This window comes from Apodemus sylvaticus, chromosome 10 (assembly GCF_947179515.1).
Source record: "Apodemus sylvaticus chromosome 10, mApoSyl1.1, whole genome shotgun sequence".
NCBI lineage: Eukaryota > Metazoa > Chordata > Mammalia > Rodentia > Muridae > Apodemus > Apodemus sylvaticus.
This window is the reverse complement of record NC_067481.1, coordinates 56465929-56490060: the sequence shown is the minus strand read 5'-3', so window position 1 is coordinate 56490060 and position 24132 is coordinate 56465929. Positions and strand designations below refer to the sequence as shown.

Below are 24132 nucleotides of genomic sequence, written 5' to 3'. Positions count from 1 at the left end.
GGCAGCATGTTGGGAAGGATGAGTTTTGGATGTAAAATGTTTTTTTAAAAACATTTATTTTCTACTGTGTGTGTGTGTGTGTGTGTGTGTGTGTATACATGTACATGAATATGAGTGTGTAGATATATGCACATGAGTACAGGTGTCTTTGGAAGCCAGAGGAATCAGAGGCACTTGGACTTGAAGTTAGTGGTAGTGTTAAGTCACCAAATATGGATGCTAGGAACCAAATGGGTCCTCTTTAAGAGCAGCATAGGATCCCAACCACTAAGCTGTCTCTCTAGGCCCTAGATAACACATTGTAACTTCTACAGAATAGAAAGAGCTGGACCAGGCAGCTTACTAGTCTCTCAGCCATCTAGGGTGTAGTTCACTGATTTTAAAACTGGGCCATGCTTTGCCCATTTTTTGATATTGTTAGAACTAGATGAGGTGATTGCCTTTATGAGCTTGGCAAACAGTGAATAAATGTCTTTAAAGATGTCATCTCTGGAGTGCTGTGTCTCCACTGGGTTAGGGGAAGCTCATGCTGCTGCCAGGTGTGAGGACCTTCTGTCACAACTGTTACACGCTCTACTTCTCAAGTGACCTTGCCTCCTTGGCCAGTCTTTTCCAGGTGCTGCCCCCAGTACTACCCACCGTCCCAGCTGTCCCCTTCCAGGGCCCAGTGTGCTGCCTGCTGCCTTATTCATCACTAGCCAGTCTTCTGTTGGGTCTAGCTAGAGGATCAACGTTGAGTAGTAGCTTATCTTCTGTGTATATTTTAATCAAAGCTTCCTCAGATCCTAGGATTTAAACCAAAGCAAATGACCGGATGGGAGAATTTTAGGAAACTTGGCAGGTTCAGAGCAAAGGCAGTCTTGGCTTTGGTCAGAGGCCTGAGGACCTTCTCATTCCTGTCACTAGGGCTGCCTCCCACTGGTCCTGTGTGTTAAGGTTGATCCACCCAGACCCAAAACATCTATACATACTAATTTGTTGGTAAATGCTTGAGGTGACTTGGGGACAGAGAAACCAGACCAAGAATAAACTGAAGTAATGATAACCTGAATTCTGCATGTTGCAACATGTAAGATCACTGGCCGAACTTAGCTGAAATTCCCCAAGATAGAAAGCCAAAGGCAATGGCTGCACACCCAAGTACACACACAGATTTTCCTTCGGTAAGCTTTCAGAGAAGTTGTGTTTAAAAAGTACATAAGCACTGTCAAGGAGAGGTGATGGCGGAGGAGAGGGGGCCCATTTCCCAGAACATGACCCCTGGCTTGGCTAAGAAATCAGTGGGCCAAATAAGAGTCCATCACCATGGAAACATAAAGAAGTGGATTATTCAAAGGTGAATTCCTCAGTTTCTTGTGGGGCTGGGGTTGGTTAGCTCCATCGTGCCCACCCTAACAGGAGTACATCTGTGTGTGCAAGTCCCATAGACAGTTTAAGAAAGTCCAGCAGGTAAAGAGATGCATACTAGAGAGAAGCTACTCCAAAATGGCATTAGGAAACTCCCGGGGTGCCCAGCGGCAGGCTCATGAGCATGGATTCCCAGGTTGGTTGCCTTGCTCTGACGAGGCAGGGAGATGGCACCATTGCTGATGCACAAACCTTAAGGGTACCGAGTGAGCGAAGGGGCACTGAGGCTGACATTTCTTGCTCCTTCTTGCTTTGTGAAGCCCATGACCCTCATTCCCAGAAGCCTCCTGTGCCTTTCCTCCACTCTCCTCTCCTTTCAGATGGAGCTTATTAGGGAGAGAAGCATCTTGGCCAACGTCAGTTTGGATTAACACTTCCTTTGAGCAGACATTAATGTGCTGGCCCCATAATTGAATGTGTAGCCATCATGTGACAGAATCTTCATTTCACCTCTCAGATTCCCGGTCATTGTTCAAGAGCAGTAAGCCTGCATCCAAATAAGCCATGGTTGGCTAATTTACGTATTTGGACAGTTGTTAAAGAAGCCTCTATGTAACAGTGTCCCTTGGAAGACGATAAGCAATGACACAGCTTCTGACTTGAAAGCCAGTTGCCCTTTGCATTCAGAGCTTTGCTGAGCCTCGCAATTAGCTAGAGCTTTGTAAAGAGAAAGAAGAATCACTGCATACTCCACTGCGCTGTGACGGTTTCTGAGATTAACTCTACTGTTGTCGTGGGTGGCTAACTGGCTAAGCTTAACTTCACACCACTAACCACATAGAGGATTATGGGAGGGGAAAGTTATTTGGAGTTTGTATTGGTAGTTTTATGTCAGGAAAGGAATGCTAACAAAATGACAGCTTGCTAGAATCAAAAGGTGATAATGAAATGTCACATTTTCTTGTGATAGAATCACTTTAATTTTAGACATACACTTTTCTCTTGATCTACTGAAAACATGTAACTATACAGTATGTATTTTATGTCACTGTGTGGGCAGCCCAAGTATGCACAAGAAAAATTACATTAAATCTTACATTAAAAGTATAACATCTCAAAATGAACAAGTAAAAATAATTAAATTTAAAAGAAAAGTATATAACCTCTCTTACAGGGCATGATGGCTCATGCCTGTAGTCCTGGCTACCCAGGGGGGCTGAGGGTGGAGGACTGCTGGAGTTCAGGAGTTCTGGACTGAGTATGTTACGCCAATCAGTTGTCTGCACTAAGTCTGGCATCAATAGGGTGATCTCCTGGTAGTGGGGACCATTAGGTTGCCCAAGGGGTAAACTGGCCCAGTTTGGGAAAATATACCCTCATTTTAAATCACAAAATCTTTTATTTCAGTTTAATGGTTTACAAGAAGTATTTGCACTCAATAGTACATAGGTTTCTTAAAGAATCTTTCATTTATGCTTGAGAGTACTGATGTTACACAAGAGCACTCTTCTATTAGGCGGTTGCTAAGGAATATGCACCTACTTCGTAAGCTGGCTCAGACAGTATGCAAACTGGATTATTTATCCATTTAATTATATTTAGAAATATGGTAACCCCTAGCTTTTCTGTAAGGATGTGCTGACATCAGTGGAGCATTATTTTATTTAAATAAGCCCACAATAGGTAAGAAAGGCAGCTAAGAACACTGCAGTTCCCTGGCAACGTAATAAACAGTGGATACGGATGCAAGAATGCTGTGATAAAGCGCATGGTGCCTAGTGTGTGTGCCCATTGTCACCTCTGCCTCTCGGGATGCGGCAGCCTGAAGCCAGCACTGAGAGCACTTTCTCTTTGTAGGAGAACTGGAACACCATTCAGTGGCATGACCCATAGCATGGCAGGAAGTGGAGTGACCTCAGCAGAAGAATGAGTGTATCAGTATGACACTGGCTAGTGAGGTCACAGGATCCAGCACTCATCATTTGCCTTTTTTTAAAAAAATGTATTTTTTGCCTTTTGATGGAGATCTTAAGTATCATGACAGGGATCAAAGGCTACACAGTGCTTTAAGAGTTTCTCCTGAATGAAGGACTACCTCTCTACTTCCTCTGTGTCTAACCCCCAAAAGACCTATTCTAGAGCTGGGCACACTTGAATGCAGCAGCAACTTTTTGTTGATTGAAAGCCAATCCAAGATGTGATAGGATACTTCAGGACTAAACAGCTGGGTCTCTCAGGTGTGTTTATACAAAAGCTTTCTCAGTAACTCAGAGGGCCAGGTTGTCTTGTTACAACATCAGGGGCCATGATGTTGTAACACAAGACACATCCTGTGGGTTGATTAGAGAGAGGTGGAGCGCTATACCCTTTTAGATGATTTGGCTTGCAAATAACTTACCCTCTGCCCACTGGCTGGAGATGGTCACATGGCTCCAGCCTTCCTATGATCCCGAGCTGGGGCTAGGGGAAGCATGGACTCTGTGCCTCCCTGGCTCTTTTGAGTAATTTGATAGGTAAGTAAGTAGTCCTGCTGCTTTTCCAGGCAGGAGTCAGAAGAGACAGCACATCAGACTGCAGAATACAGAGCCACTCGAGCCAAACACTTGGGCCAGTGAGCAGAATAGAAGATCCAGAAGCAAAGCCATCAGGCTGCAGCTGTCTGGTTCTCCACACTGCAGAAAAGATAACCTCTTTGACAAATGGTGCTGGGAAAACTGGATACCCGCATTTTACAGACAGAAACTAGATGTCTGACTTCACCCTGTACAAAAATCAGCTTATAAATGGAGAAAAAACTGTGCAAGACCCCAAACTCTGAGTCATCTAGAAGAACACATTTCAAGATAGGGGCATAGACAGGACTTTCTAAATAGGACTCTAACAGCTCAGAGGATAACAGCTCAGAGGATAGCAGCTCTGAGGATAAGACCATTTGACAAGGGGGAATGCATCAAAATAGGAGGCTGATGGTGTCTGGGAGTGTGGATTAGAGTCTGAAGTCCTGGGTTCAGTTCCTAGCACCTAAATCAGTAAATGGCTCCCACACAGGAAAGGAGACCGATGGTGCAGCAGACAGATGGCACAGAGCCTAGTGGCTTGTGACAGACAGGTAAATATGAAAGACCCAACAGACCTGTTAAGAAAGGGCCAGTGAGAGGAACACTCCTCCACTGCTGGTGGGATTGCAAACTGGTATAACCACTCTGGAAATCAGTCTGGCAATTCCTCAGAAAGCTAAGCATGATACTACCTGTTATACCACTCCTGGGCATATATACCCAGAGGATTCCCCAGCATGTAATAAGGACACATGCTCCAGTATGTTCATAGCAGCCCTATTTATAATAGCCAGAAGCTGGAAAGAACCCAGATGTCCCTCAATGGAGGAATGGATACAGAAAATGTAGTATATTTATACAATGGAACTCAGCTATTAAAAACAATGAATTCATGAAATTCATTCTTAGGCAAATGGGTGGAACTGGAAAATATCGTCCTAAGTGAGGTAACCCAATCACAAAAGAACACACATGGTATGCACTCACTAATAAGTGGGTATTAGCCCAGAAGCTTGGAATACCCAAGACAAAATTCACATGTCAAATGATGCCCAAGAAGAAGGAAGAACAAAGTATGGATACTCTGATCCTTCTTAGAAGGAGGAACAAACTACCCACAGAAGGAGATACAAAGACAAAGTGTGGAGCAGAGTCTGAGGGAAAGATCATCCAGAGACTGCCCCACCTAGTGATCCATCCCATATACAGTTACAAAACCCAGACACTATTATTGATGCCCACAAGAACTTGCTGACCGGAGCTGTCACCTGGAAGGCTCTGCTAGTGCATGACAAATACAGAGGGGACACTCTCAGCCAGCCATGGAACTGAGCACAGGGTCCCCAATGGGGGAACTAGAGAAAGGACCCAAGAAGCTAAAGGGGTTTGCAGCGCCATAGGAGGAACAACAATATGAGCCACCCAGTACTCCCAGAGCTCCCAGGGACTAAACCATCAACCAGATACATAAGCAGCAGAGGATGGCCTTGTTGGACATCAAAGGGAGGAGAGGCCCTTGGTCCTGGAAAGGCTGGATGCAGTAGTGTAGGGGAATACCAGGACAGGGAAGTGGGAGGGGGTTGATTTGGGAACAGGGGGAGGAGAGATGGCTTATGGGACTTTGGGAGTGGGAAGCCAGGAAAAGGGAAATCATTTGAAATGTAAATAAAGAATATCTAATTTTAAAAAAAGAAAAAAGAAAAGAAAAAGCCATATGAACTGATCTGACACTTTTCAAAAGTGTGACAGATCAGCAAGGTCATAGAGAGTCCAGAGCTCTACACCCTCAGCCATCAGGGATGCCACTCAAATTACTAAGATTCTGTCTCACCCTAATGGCTGCCATCTGGAAAACAAGCAACAACAAACACTGGGAAGAGTGGGAGTAACTCCTGGCAGCCGCTGTTGTGGAAATTATTTGAGTCCCTCAAAGAAGAAAAAAAAAAAGAGAGAGAGAGCTAGCATATGATCCAGCAGTACCACTCCTTAGGAATAGACCCTGAGGACCCAAACCCATCAAACACTAGATACTTGCATGCCTGACTTTAACCTAGCACCATGCATCATGGCTGTTTTGGAATCAGCCTAGGTGGCGATGGATGAGTAGAAAATGTATCTAAATGCTATAGGCCATAAGAAGAATGAAATTAGGCTGTTTATAAGAAAATGCAGTCACAAGTTTGCATGTGAGTTCAGGTGCCCATAGAGGGCGTGAGTTCTGTTCACCATGCATTAGGACTCTCCCAGCCACAGGGAGCAGATGATCCTACCAAATCTGCTTAAAGAATGCATTCCCATGAAGGAGGCCCCACGTTAGATCACTGGCTAACTCAGCCGCCTGGTCCTGCTGTCCATTATCCATATGCTCTCCTCCTCTGCCTTGCTCAGAGTGGTCCCTTCCCTTCAGTCCAAAGCTTCTCATGGTTTCCAGATGGATACAGCAGCTATTTGCTGCACTCTGGGCAGAGCAATAGGAAAGGAAGAAGATACTTAACATGAGTAAGAGGAGTATATTCTCTTATAGTCTACCATCTTTCACACATAATTTATACTTGATTATATATCTTAGAGATTTTTTCCGTTCAGATTTGTAGTTGATATTTTAGTATTAAGTTATTAGTATTAAATTAATATTAAATTAGTATAAATTAGATCTTAGTATGTAGTATATTTTGTCATGTACACATACCATAATTAATCTAACTAATTAATAGTTATATGTTGTTTGTGTCTTGTTCTCAGTATTTCTTTCTATTATAAGAAAGTTCAATAGTTTCTACCCCAAAAGTTCAATACTGGTCTGGGATATGTGAGACTGTCTCCCTCCAGCTCCTGCAAATACAGGGCAGATAATCTGAAATGTAGATGATTTCTCATGTGTCAAAATGTCTCTCTGCAGAAAATCTCAGAAGTGGTGGCAAGTTCTGAGGGCATATGCATTGGAAATTCTGGGCATTTGGAAACCATCACCCACTGGGTCAGAACCAGTCAGACCTGTGTGAGCAGTTCCTGAACCTGTTTGCCTGTGCACTTAGCTTCCTTCCCCAAGGAGAGATTTGTCATATGCTGTCTCAGTAGAGTCGCATTGCACTTACTCCATGTGCTTGCAGTGATCCAAGGTCTAAAGAAGCATGGCTCTCCATTCCCCAGCCCCAGACAGCATTCTCTGTGCAGCCCTGGCTGGCCTGGCACTCGATCTGTAGATCAGGTTGATCTGGAACTCAGAGATCTGCCCATCTCTGCCTCCTGAGTATTGGGATTGTGGCTTTTTTTTTTTTTTAAGATTTATTTATTTATTATATATAAGTACACTGTAGACACCAGAAGAGGGCATCAGATCTCATTACAGATGGTTGTGAGCCACCATGTGGTTGCCAGGATTTGAACTCAGAACCTTCAGAAGAGCAGTCAGTGCTCTTAACAGCTGAGCCATCTCTCCAGCCCGGGATTGTGGCTTTCAGTATTCAAAAACAACTGGGCTGGCAAGATGACGGCTCAGCGATAAAGTACTTGCTACACTTGCCTGAGAACTTGAGTTTGCTCCTGGAACCCACATGAAAGTGTAAGGAGTGAACTGACTACGGAGGGTCCTTTGATTGATTACCCATCACACACACACAGTATTAGTAATAATGGTAATTTTAAGCAATTGTAACTGTTAATATCTGATCGAGCATGCGAACCCCTCTCTCCTCCAATTTGGCCTTCGTCCTTTTGTGTCTGACTATAGCTTGTCAAGGTGGAATGCTGACTTTGTCACGTGACACATTCCTGTGGGCCACCCCTGGAGCTTGTCTGTGTCTGTCAGTTCTTTCTGCTGGTGTGCCAGCTCTGCAGTCTCCAGGCCAGCACTTTCGATGTCTGATGGCTGTCCAGGAACTTGCTCTGTGTGCCAAGCTGGCCTCAGACTTGGGTTAGGGTTAGGGTTAGGGTTAGGGTTAGGGTTAGGGTCTGCGATTACCTCTCTCTGCCTCCCAAGTGCTGGGATGAAAGGCAAGCTTGGGCCTTCTTTCTTAATCTCGTTGCTGTTTTATGCGCCCCCTTTTTTTGCACACAGGTTTTTGATACCTGATGTCTGCTGTTGACACTATAGCCACTTTCTTAATTCTGCTCTTAATAGATTTTCTGTTGATTCTTACATTTTCTAGTTATTTTTGCATATTTGTGTGTGTGCATGTGTGTCTGTGTGCTCACATGTTCACAATTTGTGTGTGTGTGTGTGTGTCTGTGTGGTGTGTAGGCCAGAGGTCGGTGTCAGATAATCTTCATTTTCTAACTACATGTGGAGGCAGGATCTCTCACTAAACCCAGAGCTTGCCAGTTTGGTTAGTCTGGTTACCCAACTTCTACAGATCCCTCTGTCTCTGCCTCTTGAGTACTGGTAGTATAAGTGAATCCCATGTTGTCTGGTATTGACATGGGTGCTGGGATCTGAACCTCAGGCTGCATGACCAGTACTTTTCCATGTAGCCATCACCTCATTTCCCTGTTTTTCACTTAAAGAAAATTAGTTATTTTATGTGTGTGTGCTTGCAGGAATTTATGTGCACTATGTGTGTATAGGAGCTGATGGAGGCCAGACACAGGGAGTTGTGAGATGCCTAATGTGGATGCTGGGAACTGAACTTGGGTCCTCTGCAAGAGCAGTAAGTGCTCATAACCACTGAGCCATCTCTCCAGCCCAGTTTTTAATAGTGACAAACCACTTCCTGGGAACTTCACAGTTAGCTTTGGCTCAAAACTGAATTAGAGTAGCCTGTATCACATGACCCAATAAGCCCAGAAACCAAGAAGTCTCTGGATTGCCATGAGACAAGCTAGTCAAGCTAGATGTTCTGAACTGAAAAAGGAGGCAGTCATGTTCTCCAGGGGCAGAGCCTTGACCAGAGTTGATGTTCTGAAAATAGAAAGGTGGGGGGAGTGAGCAGACGGGGGCTTCTCAGTTTTCTTCCCCAGCTCTCTTGGTGTACAGCGCTTGAAGAGCCAGAGGTTCATCCCCAACTGCCCAAAGGAAGGACTTTTATTTCCTGCAGCTTCTGTTCTAGAGAAGTGGTAGCTCACTGGCCTTTGGATTATTTTATTTATGCTAAATGATCCATTTGCTAGATCATTGCTTTTACCCCCCAATTTTGTTTTTATAAGAAGTTGGGCTGTTTGCACTTCCTACTTCTTCCTCAGGAGGTGATGAGGAACTTGGGCAATATAACCCAGTTCCCACACACACTCATATACACTTACATGTGTGAACCCTACCACATGTAACATGTACATGCACTGAAGCATACACACGTATAACACATGCAGACACACACACATATGCACAAGCACAGTCACCTTCACATACACACATATGCACATTTACAATTACATTCACGCATACACACAGACTTTCTTCTGTAGACATGGTCTTGTGTGTTCTATGTTAAACTGTTTTGAGAAGTAGTAGCTTCTGGCTCTGTCTTCAGAAACTGGAGAACTGTAACCAGTTAATTTGGTGTGCGGACTGATACAGTATTGCAGTCATAAGAAGGATTTGGAAAGGGGAGTGGCTTAAGAAATCTGGCACATCCTTTGTATTGGAACATCTGTTTTGCTTTTGTTTCAGGACAAGGTATCATGTAGAGCAGGCTGGCCTTCTATTCACTCTATAGCCAGAGAATGGCCTTGGGGCTTCTGATCCTCCTGCCTCTGCCTTCCAAGTGCTGGAATGGCAGGTGTGTGCAACCATGCCCGTTTTATGCTCTGCTGGGGATTGAACCCAGGCTTTGTATGTCTCGACAAGCACTTAGCCAGTTAAGCTCTAACTGCCACCCCTGGTGCACCTGCTTTGCTGTTCTGTATTACCTAGTGGTCTGATACTAGTCATGCGGAGTACATAGTGAACAGTATATTTATTTAGGGTTGGGTCTTGGGGATCATATTCAGGGCCTTGCAAAAATTGCACTGTGCCACTGAGATCAAGGGAGTGACCATGTTTTCTTGGGGAGGAAAATTGCATATGTCTTATGGCAAAGTTTTTCTTAGGACTCAGAGTTTCCCCCTTTGAATCCAAGTCCTCATGTATGCCAAGCAAGTTCTTCACCACTGAGCCACATCTTTATTAATTGACTTGGTTGAGATTATTAAGCCAAAATTTTGATACTTTGGGAAATTGCAGTGACTTATGGTAAGTTAATACAGTATTTGTTTTTGAAGAATATTTTAAAATATATACTATTGCTTATATATTTACATCATTATAATTTTTATTTTTAGATATGTTATAGATTAATGGTAAAATTTTAAAGTACTATGTTAACAGGAAGTTCAACTATGGAAAGAAGTATCAGTGATAACAAAGGTTCTCTCAGCTCCAACATGCACTTTCCCATGTCTTCCTGGGGCAGCCATCTTGGACAATTTGTGTGTCCTTCTGGAGAGATTCTGCATTTGTGTAGCTACACACATGCCTCCAGGCTCCTGTCTTTAACCTCTCTTTCTTCACACAGATATGTATTTTGCACTCTTAACTGTGTGTGAGATCCTTTTTTGTTAGCAGTATGACTTGGAGAGTATTAAGCAAAGTTTAAACTTGCTCTTGGAACATTCTGCAGCTAACTCTGAACTTGGCAGAGCAGATGTCTGAAGCGTCAAGGTTGTGTATGCACTTCTAAGACGAGTTATTGCCTGGACGGTTCTTGGTAGTGGGGACTCTGGATTAGCATTTTCGCTAATGGTCGAGTTGACTTCTGAATGAAGGCTAACTATAAGGAGACCTTATCTAGTTGGATGCTTGATCAAGCAATGAAACAGAAGACCTTGAACTTTGAAGGACTATTAGTTGTTGCAACTCTAGTTGCAATCAAGTCGTTGATGTATCTATTATTACTGGGGGCAGGGCGGGTGTGTGTGTGTGTGTGTGTGTGTGTGTGTGTGTGTGTGTGTGTGTGTAAGAAAGCACTCTGTTGGGAAGTGGTTAGAAGCAGGAGCCTGGGCTTTCTAAAGGCTTTACAGGCTAGGCAGCAGCAACAAAAATACACAATAGTAAAAAATGTGAAGTTGGCCTTCATTATATTATTGAAAATAGCTGAGTGGGGCGTGTAGCTTAGCATCAGAGTTCCTGCCTATCGCTCACAAGGCTCTGCATTAACCCTCTATCAGCCCTGCAGCAAATTTATTAAAATAATGTGAAATTGGGGCTGGTGAGGTGGATCAGAAGTTAAGAGTGCCGGCTGCTTTTCCAGGGGAACCAGGTTCAATGCTCAGCACCTACATGATAGCTCACAACTGTTTGTAACTCCAGTTTAAGAGGGTCTGATGCCCTCTTCTGACCTCTAGGCACTGGACTCACACTTAGTTCACAGATACACGTGTAGGCAACACACACACACATACACACACACACTTATAAAATATGTAGGCATAAACCTAATGAGAGCTTCCCTCAGAATCCCATGAAACCTCATTTAAGGAAGCCAAGGAACCCCAGAGATCAGAGATCCCAGGGTGGTTAAGATATCAACTTCTTCTAGCCTGGGTTGTAGATCCAGAGTGAACCCACTTACAGTCCCCATATGAATTTTGGCTTTTGTGTTGTTACTTCATAATCTGGCTTCCACCACAGTTTATATGACGGTGTGAAGAACCAAGCAGTACCAAAGCAGCACTGAAGAGAAGCAACAGTGGTGCAGCAGCTGGGCTAAGGCTGCCAAGTGGTGTTGCACAAGGAGAGGCAAATGAACCCAGAGAACAAACTAGGGTGTTTAGGACCATTCCCGCACACATGTTGTCACCCGACTGGTCACAGAGGTGGCATAACAGGTGTGTAGCATTAGGTCAAATGATGTCCATACAGGGAAGAAAGGAGTCTCTCAGGCTCTGCTGTCATTAATCCAAAGGGACACTGTGGTCCTAAACATGAAAGGTCACAAGAGCATTTAGTAGAAAACCCAAGGCCTTTACAGCTGTGGTATAGACAGAGATTTCTTAGCCATCCAAGTCACTAAACACAAAGGAAATACATGAAGAAATGGACTGCGTGAAAATCTGTCTTCCAAAGACTACCAACAGTTAAGACAAACTAGAGTGGATATCATTATCTTTCTGGTGTTCATCTAATATGGGAAATATATCAACCATAAATAAAGAGCCTAGAAGGCAGATGACATTAGAAAGACAGCAGCAGAGGATTTAACCCTGGACTTCACAAAGGAGACCGTGTGTGATAAAGGTATGCAAAGGTGTTGGTTCTAGTCACCAGGAAAGCCCTGTAACCAGAATGTTATACCACCACCATACCTACCAGAGCAGCTCGGCTACTTTGCCGGGCAAAGCGGATGTTCCTAGGATTTGCTGGAATTCTCATATACTACTGGTGGGACTGCATAAGTACAATCTCTTTAGAAACTGCACATCCACTCAAATGGAACTGTCCCACGGACTCAGAAAGAATGTTTATAGCAGTGCTGTTCTTAAAAGTTCCTGTTGGAAACAGCCCAGGGAGCTCTGTAGACTAATGGTATACTCAGACATTGATATTACACAGCAAATACAGATGAACAGTCTACAGGTGCACACCACACTGTGGATGGCTTGCACAAACATGCTGAGTGACAAAAGCCAGACATAGGAGCTACACATGTATGCTGCCATTCCTATAAAGGTGAAATTTATAGTGTTATGAATCATGAAAGTAAGTGGTTCCTTTTGGAAGAGGAAGTGAGCGGGATAGAACAGACGGGCTTCTGGGCCAGAGAGACTGCTCATGGAGTCAACGCGCTTGCCACGCAAGCCTCATGACCTAAGATTGATCCTCGGAACCCATGCAAAAAGCCAGATGTGGTGTTGCACGTCTGTAATCTTCCAGGCTTGGGAGGTGGGATGGGATGTGGAGATGGGGGCTTGGAAGCTTCTCCTGGAAGCTTGCAGGCCGGTGAGCCTGGGGAACCCTGAGCAACGGCAGAAGGGAGAGATCCTGCTCGAACAAGACGGAGGCAGAACTGCCTGCTGGGAGCTGTGCTGGGATCCACATGCAGTTCAGTGCGCTGCCCCTCCCCCCACGCTCACTCAGTACTTAAAGGATTTGGATGCTACTGGTTTTGTCCTGGTAGCAGCTAACTGAGGGGATTCACTGCAGTATCTTTGACCTGTATGCTGTAGCCTTTCGTTTTGTATGTTCTGCTTGAATTAAATATATGCATAAATATAGACACACACACAGATTCACGTATATGCTCTTAACTCACATGTATATATGTAAGCAGAAAAGCTGTGTCCTGAGCAGACCACAAGGTGGGGATGTAGGTCAGCAGAAGAGGAAACACACTCAATTTCTCTTGGCTGGGTTTTGAACCATGGACACTTTCCTTCCCTGAGAGCAAGGAGAGAACATGGAAATTAATTGAGCGTTTTCCTACATGCTAAGAAGGGATTCACACTGCTGTCCAGTTCTTTCCTTTGCCTTTCCCCTGTCTGTGGGCATTGCAAACCTGCCTGTCACTCTCACGTCTCCCTTCATGGGCTTCAGACTGCCCAGCCTGGTCTGCTCTCTCTCTCTCTCTCTCTCTCTCTCTCTCTCTCTCTCTCTCTCTCTCTCTCTCTGTGTGTGTGTGTGTGTGTGTGTGTGTCTTTCTCTCTCTGTGTGTCTCTCTGTCTCTCTCTCTGCTCTCCTTTCCTTTTTAACAGTGTAGGTATCTTTTTCATCCATTGCTTTTCCCCTTGGAAATATTGGCGTACACCCTTGTCGGCCTCCTCTCTTTTCCTGCTCCTCCTCCTCTCACCCCCTCATTTTCCTTTCTTCCTTTCTCTGTGTTCGTCTTTGCTCTTGCCCCAAAGTCTCAAGTAGCCCAGGCTGGTCTTAACCACCACAGGTAACCTTAAATCCCTCATCCACCTGCCTCTTCCTCGCAAGCGCGGGGCTACACATGGATGTTGCTGGATTACGCATGCGTGTTGTCGGGCCTGGTTCTTTTGCTCTGCTCTTGATTTTAAAATAAGAGAGATGTTTTCAATGTGTCTTTTTAATAGTTTCCACATAGGTTGCCACTTTTTAAAATGTATTTTTTTTGCTGTTATACCAAACTTCAAATTTTGCATGTTAATGGGGTACCATGTAATATTTTATAGGTCTTTGTTTCCTGTCATCTCTTCTCTCTTTCCTTCCCTCCTTCCTTGCAGGGAAGGAAGGGATAAAAGGAATAAAAAGGAAATGACGTTCCTTTCCTTTTTATTTTGGGGGAGTTCAGTGGGGTTCTCACTGTACAGCCCAACTGAGCTGGAACATGTGATCCTCCTGCCTCTACCTCAGCAGTCCCGAGAGTATAGAAGGATTCCCATGCTTGGCTCTCTGCTTGGATTTAAAATAATGATCCACACTTACGTTCATGTACAGTGCCAGCATATATGGCCTCTCCTTTCCAGGATACCATGCTTCTAAAGTCACCACTGTAATGTTTGCATTCTCTAAATCATAGTTACAGTTATTTATACTTACAAGTATATTGCTATAAATATATCTTTCTGAAAACAGACTTGTATTATGTACATGTAATTTACTTTTTTTTATTTATTTAAGTTTGGGCATTCCTCCAAATCAATAGGTTTAACACATTTTTTGCAACAGTGAGTACTTTGCAGTTATAAATCTGCAGTCATTCTTGTAACCACTGTCTATAATGTTGTTGGATTGTTTTGGTTTTTTTGTTTTGTTTTGTTTTTTCTAATTATATACATGGCTAAGGCAAATTCTGTGAGCACTGTGGCCTCTGTTTCTGTAGCAGAGGGCCCCCAGGATATGTGTGTTGGAAATTTAAAAAGCTGCCATATATTTCTTAAAAGTTGTATGGCTTGCCAGCAGTATGTGGGAGGGCTTATTTCCCAACCTGCTAGCCATCAGTGGGTGTCGCAGAACTTGGTAGGTTTTGTTAATCTGTGGATGGAAAACAAAAAGTCTGTTTTGCATTTCAGTACTTGGTATTATAACAGCACAGGGATGACTTTGGGCATGGAAAATAAAGATCTCTACAGCTGCACGTATCAATTTTAAATTGCAAAAGTCATTTGGGAATTGAAAAGGAGAAAAGTTGCCAGTCTATCAACAACAAGGAGGAAGAAGGAGTCACTCTGCACACTGCATTTTAGCTCATTGTCTTTTTTTAAATACATTGAATACTTCCACTTTTGCTTTTTCTCCTGTATGTGTGTACACATGCGGAGATCGTGGTTTTGACACCTGGTGGCTTCCTCAACCATCGTCCACCTTATATTCTGAGACAGCATCTCCCACGGAACCTGGATCTCAGTGGTTCTGTTAGGATGGCTGTCCAGCAAACCCAGGGAGCCTTCTGCCTGAGCCTCCCCCATCGCTCCCCCAGAGATCCCAGGCAGGCACTGCAATACCCTGTTGTTTTATGGTTTTGGATGAAGTAAGATCCTCATGTTTGTGTGGCAAGTACGTTACCAACTGAGCCATCTCCTCCATCTCTCAAGTTCAACTTTTTAATTAATAAAGGTTCAGAAATTAAAATTTAGGTAGGAGGCCGGGCGGTGGTGGCTCACGCCTGTAATCCCAGCACTCTGGGAGGCAGAGGCAGGCAGATTTCTGAGTTCGAGGCCAGCCTGGTCTACAGAGTGAACTCCAGGACAGCCAGGGCTATACAGAGAAACCCTGTCTCGGAAAAAAAAAAACAACAACAACAACAACAACAACAACAAATCCAAAAAACCAAAATATAAAAAAAATAAAAATAAAAATAAAATTTAGGTAGCTCGGTAGGTAGATTAGATTAGATAGATCCATCTAATTTTACCTCCACAGTCTGCAGAGGCGGCAAAGAAGGATTACCCTTTGGATTTCAGAGGAGGCTGGTTACTGTGTCAGAGCTGAACCAGGGCTGGAGGAGAACCAGCGTCTTCTGCCCTGGCTTTTGTCTCTAGCCTCTCTTGATCTTGGTCCGCACCACTGTTGCCTGTAGGGGTTGTGGTTTGTTGTTTTCTCCCTGGCTTCAAGGGCTTTGTCTTGCCGTTGCTCTTCCCAAGCTGTGGTCAGGAATACCCTATAGCAGCAGATCACCAATGTAGCAGTGTGTGAAGGAGCAATGATTCACTGTCACAAAACCTGGGTGTCATGGTTTGAATATGCTTAGCCAACGGAGCGGCACTATATAGAGGGGTAGCCTTGTTTGGAGTAGGTGTGTCACTGTAGGTATAGGCTTTAAGAACTTTTCCTAACTGCCTGTAAGTGAGTCATCCACTAGCCGTCTTCAGATGAAGATGTAGAACTCTCAGCTCCTCCTGCACCATGCCTGCCTGGGTGCTGCCACGTTCCTGCCTTGATGATAATGGACTCAACCTCTGAACCTGTAGGCCAGCCCCAATTAAATGTTGTCCTTATGAGAGTTGCCTTGGTCATGGTGTCTGTTCACAGCAGTAAAACCCTGACTTAGATACTGGGTTTGACTTTTAACTCCATTTTGTTTCCTGTAAAATAAAGATAACCCTGAATCTTCAACTATGAAACTGGACTGTGGTGGGTACAGGGCAAGGCCCTCTCTGAACTTGAAAGCGCCCTGTAGCCAGGAATGAGTGCTTGCTCCTGCTGATCTTGGCAGAAGAGAAGACACTGCCTGCCATGGGAAGAGGTCTTTCTGCCTTTAACAGAATGACCAGAGAACACAGTAGTGGATGATGGTGTACAGATGATGGTGTACAGAATTGTATGGCATGGGCCATAAACGCAGTGTAAGAAATTAAAAGGAGGAGAAGCCGGGGGGGGGGGGGGGGACACAGAGGCTGAGAGGGCACTGGAAGGTATGAGATGTGCATGGTCCTGAGGGAAGGGGTGTAGTCAGTGCACCATGCACCTCCTGCGCTGAACTTCTTCATGTATTTTTTTAAGTTGGGTCTCTCTCTCTCTACTCCAGGCTGGCTCAGCACTCACCGCACGCTCCTCAGACTTGCAGAATCCTGCCTCAGTTCCTAAGTGCTGGGACAAAAGCATGTGCCACCCTGCCTGTGTGCCACCCTGCTCGCATGCCACCCTGCCCGTTTTACTTTGTGCTTCCCTAGAGTCTGCTGCCCCGAGAGCCGAGTTTTCACACCAGTCTGTAGATTGGGTGTAAAAGTCACCCAAGGGCCTTACAAATTTCTGGGTTCTGTCCCCAAGGCAAAAGGGTACCACTGTTAAAAGTATGGGCCACCATCTCACTAATTTGCATTTTAGGTGTGAGTTGGCAGAGTCGGTGCAATAAAAATTGAATTGTTTAGGTTGAAGCGATGGCTAGGTAGGTGGTCCCTGGCTCTGTGTGTATTGATTGTCTATACATTACCACTTGACACCCTTAATTAGTCTTTTAGTGGCATATTTGCATTTTTATACACTGGTTGCCAAACAGATTTGTACCACTGTTGCTTGCCAGCCAGTGATTCTGTGAAACCACACATAGCACGCTTGTTTCCAGAGCAGTGCTCGGGGCTCCGTGAGTGGAGCATTTTAGCATTACTTTATAAAGTAATGGAGTAGAAACAAGCACCCTGAATACAGGGGGAGATGTTGAGGCCGAGTTGGACAAGTTAGACATGTGGCATTTCTAAGTGTAAAATGCATATTATTTGTTCATCTCATCTGGAGCCTCTCTGGATATGCCACGAAACTGTTGGCTTGCAAAGAATCAAGTTAGTGGAGAACAGAGGGCGGTGTCTAGAGTTGTGGCTCCTCCTCATGTGTGAGCATCTTGGTCACTGTTGCACACTTTACCATGTTTACAAGCATACATTGTGTGTTAATAACTACAGAATTACAGTTGCCATCGGCCACTTACTGCAGCTGAATTTCCCCCCCTGACCAGCAGAGAGCGCTCAGTCACTGTGAGGCTGGTAATGCGATTGGTCCTCACAGAATGGAAGGGTTAGGATTTTTTGTGTCAGCTTCTCTACTTTTTTGCCTCTCTATTTTTAAAGTACCTATGATGATCAAATACTTCAGCTAAAGAGCACTGTCTTTTGGTACTGATTTTAGATTGCAGAGATAATTCTCCTTAGAGATAATACTCTGACTACTGATTAGAAGCTGAAATATGTCCTCTGAAGCCTTTCAACAATCTATGTAGCTCTTTTACTATGAACTGTTTTGTGAAGATTTTCATTTAATATGGAACTTTTTACTAATATTTAAAAAGGCAACCAAGCTGGCCGTGGTGGTGCATGCCTTTGACCTCCGCAATCCAGAGGCAGAGGCAGGTGAATTTCTGAGTTCAAGGCCAGTCTGGTTTACATGGCAGCTAGGGCTACATAGAGAAACCCTATCTTGAAAAACCAAAAAAAAAAAAAAAAAAAAACTGGAGAGATGGCTCAGTGGTTAAGAGCACTGACTACTCTTCCAGAGGTCCTGAGTTTCAGCAACAACATGGTAGCTCACAACCATCTGAAGAGATTTGATGCTCTCATCTGGTGTGTCTGATGACAGCGACAGTATACTCATATATAATAAATAAATCTAAAAAGAGGAAGAAGAAGAAGAAAGAAGAAAAGAAAAAGAAAAAGAGCAACTGCTGGGATTTTGCAGAAAGAATAGGAAACATTGCTGGTCCGAGAGAGGCAGACGGCCTGGGAGGCAGCGGCCCTCACAGCCGCAGGCCCCAATGTTACAACAGCCACTGGACTTGGGAGGTCTTAGTAGATGGTGTATTGAAGTTTGAAAGGTCATGAAAAAAAAAGCCCTTTCTTAAATTGTGTCGGTTCCTCTCAAGTCACCCAGCTAAGTTTGGTAAGGAGTTTGCCAGGAGAAAAGAATGGGATTGACTTAAAACCGGGGAAAGCAGTCGGCAGGCGGGAGAGCTCAGTGGTGGGGTGGGCTCGAAGCGTGCAAGAGGCCATGGGTGTGATTCCCATCATTAAGGGAAAAAGGAAAAAAACCAAAAATGAAAAATGAAACAAAGCAAGACAAAGCAGAGCAAATAATGATACCTGATTACAGTCTGCTTGATGAAACCTCCCTCCTTAGATGACAGACAAGGAGACATTTTCTGTGTACGAGTTGTTCATTCTGGGCTTGAACTCCGCAGGCATTGCTTATTGAAGTTAACAGTGAGAGCCAGTGTTGGGTTAGGCAGGCAGTGCGTTAGGCATTCCTCGTCCCTAGTGTGTCCTTATGAGACCAGGTACTTAAGTCCTGTTCACGTCTCAGCTGCTAGATTAATGTCTGCTCTACAGAAGCTGTTCAGCTGTATGGATGGGTGTGTGCGTAGGTGGGCGGGTAGGCAGACTGAAGGATGGCGGAAGGGTGGACGATAGAGTATGATATTGCGCCCTATCGGGCTGAAGGAAGCTATCCGCACATCCGCAGACCATGACCTCTAGTGAGTGGTAGTATTTGGGGTTTGTTTTTAGAAGCTGTGTTGAACTTTGGATGCTAATGAGAAATTTCCTTTTCCCTAAGTTGAGCTGATTCTCTCAGCTCAAGCAGTCTTGGAAAGGTTCACCCCGTTTATCCAGTCGACTCCCTCAGACTGGTAGCCTTAAGTCAGTGTGCTGATTGTCTGTTCCTCACGGGTCCCTGTTGCCATTTTCCTTCTCCTGACTTCCTTTGCCACCCACCTCAATTACCACACCAGCCTTGGCCTACCTCCCCCCCCCACCCCCCCCCCCCCCCGCAGCTGCTTTTCAGTGTAATCCAGTCTGTACATTGTTGCCAGAGTGTATCTCTGAAGAATTTATGTCAGAGAGTCCATTTCTGATTGAAGTTTGAGTCTGTGTGCATCTTTATATCCACGGAGCAAAACCACACAAAACATTTTGAAAAAAAAAAAAGGAATTAGCCCTTTCATACCATAAGGGTGTTTTCAAGGCCAGCTAGAAACCTTTGTTGATGCAACCCAGCTCTCTGACACCCTGGAAATAGCTTTGCCGCTCCTAACTGTAAACCTCCCTGTGGTCTGTGAATGCTCAAGCACTGATATTTTTTTTTTCCAGACAAAACAAACATTTTTCTGTAGTCAGCTGACATCTTTTTGAAATGCTAAGAAAAGCTACTTCTTGGAATTCCCTTCGTTTCAACTCTCAGTTGATAAGAATGCCCTCCCTGTGACCTCTGACTGGGTCCAACTGAATTTGTCAGTAGAGATGGATTATCTATGAAGCCCCCGTGTTATTATAATTTAATAATATGCACTATTTTCTTGGGAGGCTGAGTGAAATCATGTTATGTCCTTATAAATGATCATGAAACATGTTGAGGATTCTAATATGCCATTATGTTTACTAATTTTATATTATTATAGATAAGGTCTATCTTCAAAAAATATGGACAGATTTATTGATTTATTAAAAAACAAACCACACACACACACACACACACACACCTTCCTTCATGTTGTAGGCCAGTATTACCAGCACCTGGAAAAGTGGGGTCTGAAGGATTGTTTGAGCCCAAGAATTCCAGGCTAGGTTGGCCTCATGGCAAACAGGAGATGCCGTGGCTGAGGCCCTGTGGTAGGATGGGTTTGATCCATGGTGATTTAACAAGGAAAATCAAGTCTGTTCTACCTCAGAAGCATAGTAATTAAATTAGCATGTCCTTTCTTTAACTTAAGAGATCTGACTTGTCACTGCGAAGGCAAAGTTGAGCTGGAAGCAGTTTTACTGACAGAATTTCCTTTCAGAGTAATTCTCCCCATCTGCTCCAGAGCATCGGTCTTTGCTGCTAAGTCGTGAAGGCAGGTAGCACTTGATTAGGACTTTTGTTTTAATTTCTCCAGATGAAAATGTTAAGCACAGTTCTCGTGTTGGCTCCCTCCAGTCAAAGCCCTCGGAGGCTCCCGGCCCCATTCTTGTAAGCGGTTCCTGAATACTGCTTCTCCAGTATGCACAGAGGCTCCCGCTTCTGGGTGCTGGGGATATAAACATGACTGTCATGTGGCCTCTTTCCTCACAGAGCTCATAACTTAGGAAGGGAGACAGATGAGTAAATAACTAGCTACAATCCTGCTTGATAAATACCACGTCCGAGGTCGAGAACAGAGTGCCATGGGAGTCCCAGCGAGTGATTGATTCGAGGAAAGGGGGCTGGAGCGGGGATCGGGAAGGACTCAGCAGCAGAAGTGACATTTGAGTTGAGCCTTAGGGGATGAATAGAATTTTGCCAGATGGACAAAGGGGTGGGGGGCGGGGATACTCTAGACTCATGCAAAAACATGAGAGTGTGAAAGTTTGTGCCTTTGTCTCAGTGGTAGTGGACAGCATGCAGGGCTTCTCGGGCAGAGGAAGGGTGTGGAAGTGGGGCGTCGGGAGATGCTGCCACTGAGACCATGGGACTGTCTTTTAGAGCTCACATGTAACCTATAGTTCCAGGGACTCACAGACGTTGTGAGCCACGGAGATGGTGTGGCAAGACTTTAGTTTTAGGCCGTTTGAGCATCAGAATGGGTCTGTAGGAGAGGCGAGGGGGCTCTGAAGCCAGGCTGTACGTAGGACAGCCTCAGTCACTGCTGAGAGGCAGAAGAGGGATAAAGCAGCAGCAGCAGCAGCAGCAGCAGCAGCAGCAGCAGCAGCGCAGGGCCCTGGTTGGCGCACTAAGCAGAATCGAGATGGGGAGAAGAAAAGCTCATGGGGCAAAGGAGTGAATTTGACCTTGGGTCTGTGTACTCCCTGAGGGTTCTTAAATGAGAGGCATCCGGGGCACCTGTGGGAAAATGCCAAAGGTAGAGATGCATTGAAAGTCTTCACTTGGTGATTTTCTTGCAGGGGAAGAGAGGAGGACATGCCTGGTTTTGTTTTTTGTTTTTTATTTTTTGTATGTTTGTTTATTTTGGGTTTTTTTTTTCAAATTTTTTGACTACTTGGCTTAATTTACCTTAATTTACAAGAATGTATCATTCTTGACCCTTAGAGTCTAATGTAACTCTGCTAAGACTATTTAGTCACTACTATCAGTAGAGCAGTAGTGACTAATAGTAGGTATCGCCCTAAATATGAAGTAGTCTGCAGAAGCTGATGAACTGCACTCAGATACGTAGACACATAGGAACACTAAAGGTGCATTCACGGTAGGTCCAGGGCATCACCAAACTAAGGACACCAACTCAGATGAGCAGGGAGCAGGCTGTGGCTTAGCTCTGGGAATTAGGTCATACTGTGAAGTCTGTTCTCTGTATCATGTTTACCATTGATATGAGCTTGTGCCCACATTTTTCCTTTTATTTCCTAATAGGTGACTAAAGTATATACATACCACAGAAGGACTGTACACATAAACACAGCTGTAGTCCTAAATTGCCATTTATTGAGGTTGCTTAATATCACCACACATTTGCTGTATTTTTTGTCCTTTAATATTACCTTAATTTTGCTGTGTGTACAGGTGTGTATTCATTCATGTGTGCATTTGTGTGTGTGTGTGTGTGTGTGTGTGTGTGTATGCTCGAGCGTGTATGTGACCAGGGCTTGACACTAACCTTGGAGCAGTACTACACAGTTGCGATACACTCACTGGAATGACTGCTCAGAGCTGACCACGGATGCCCTCCCAGAGTCTCAGGTGATTTTTATGGTCTCTGACCCAGACTTTTGCCTCGAGCCTCCTACAGCTCATACAGCTCAGCTATGTGCGATTCCTGCTGGCACTTGCAAGATGACTTGGGTGTTAATGGATATGTTTGGATTGCAAATTGCCTGCTCTGCTTCCCTTTTCATTTCTTTCTCCCTTGTCTTCAAAGCTAGGTGAAGTTAAGTGATTATGTATGGAGTAAGTGTGAAACCTCGACATCTTGGCTTCTTGGGGCCAATCATGTAAAGTGAAGAACGTGTCTATCTTTTTGATAGAGTGGAAGAAAGTCATACTTGTGTTTGACATGTTAATTGGCACATTTGAATAAGAGACCAGACCTGTGCATAAAATCTTAGCCCAAAGAATCAAAAAGGTCTTTGCATTTGGCCCAGGTTTTCTTGAAGGATATATTCTCTTTTTAGTTAAAAATGAGAGTAATAGAATGTTGGAATATATTTGTTAAAATAATTTTAATACCTCCTGGTAGACAATGCAGTAATTGGTATAATGAACACAGTTAATTATTGAAAAAGATATTTCCCAAGCACTGTATTCAGTAGTTTGTACACATTATCACTCCTTTAACACACACACACACACATACACACACACACACACACACACACACACACACACACACACACACACACACGTACATGAGGATAGCACCTACAAGGAGAAGCTCTGTGTTATCAGGGCAACATTTTTGTCAGATAGTTGTTTTTCTTTATCCTATTGATTAAAACAGTGCCTACCAAATAAGTTTTGAGGAAATCATTTTTGAATAGATAAATAACCCCAGTTAATCCATGCTGAGACTTCCTGAGGTAGATGCCACTGTCCATATATTGCCAGTAAGTGACGTGCTGGTGGCTATTTGCTCTACAGCGGGGAGCAGGGTGTAGCACAGGGGAGGTGGGTTCCATGCCCATTCCTATCCAGTGGTCAGAAGGCTTAACTATGCAGAAGGCCAGACAGTTGGATAACAGTTACTTCTAGACAACACAAGAGATGCCACCAGGGCTTGAAGAATGATAAGCAATGGAGAAATGAATGAGTGTACAAAACAATTGCCCGGAGAGCGCTTGCGCATAGCTTAATCTCCGGTAACTGTTTCTGTTCTGCTGTTCCTACAGCGTCACCACCATCCCTCTCCCAGCTTCCACAAGAGCAGCAGCGTGAATCCTGTTCCACCTAGCATTGGAGCAGTCAGAGGTAGTTTCCCGGGCAACAGGATTCTTACACTCTTTGCACAGGGAGGCAGTGTCAGGAACTATGCTCTCTGTCCTTAGATGGGAGACCAGGATGTATTGTGCAAGAGCCAAATGTGGATTGCTACAGGGCTTCCTGGTCACAGTCGATAGTCACACACTCAGATTGTTTTGACTGTAGTCACACTGTTGAATTGGAACTCTGAATGTGTTTCTGTTAGCAGCCGAGCACTCTTTAATGGGAGATTTTATTACTTTTTTATGCTGTATTCTGCATTATTAGTATTATATTTGCATGAAAAATATTTGTATTTTTATTTGTATATATTTGTATGAAAAATAATATTTCTGCTTTCTGTATCACAAAGCCTGTGAAACAAAATTTGTTCTGATAAACAGGCAACTTCCCGATGATCTTAACAACCTAATTTACCACCATCTCTGGAGGGTTCGTAGAGTGCTGTGTAATTGTCTAGGGACCATGTCATAGCCTCAGATC

At 44.2% G+C, this 24132-nt stretch overlaps 1 protein-coding gene across 2 annotated transcripts in view; it reads left to right on the top strand.

Moving 5' to 3' along the window:
- Stx8 (syntaxin 8) overlaps window positions 1–24132 on the top strand; it is a 232760-nt gene that overhangs the window by 21184 nt on the left and 187444 nt on the right. The window lies entirely within an intron of this gene.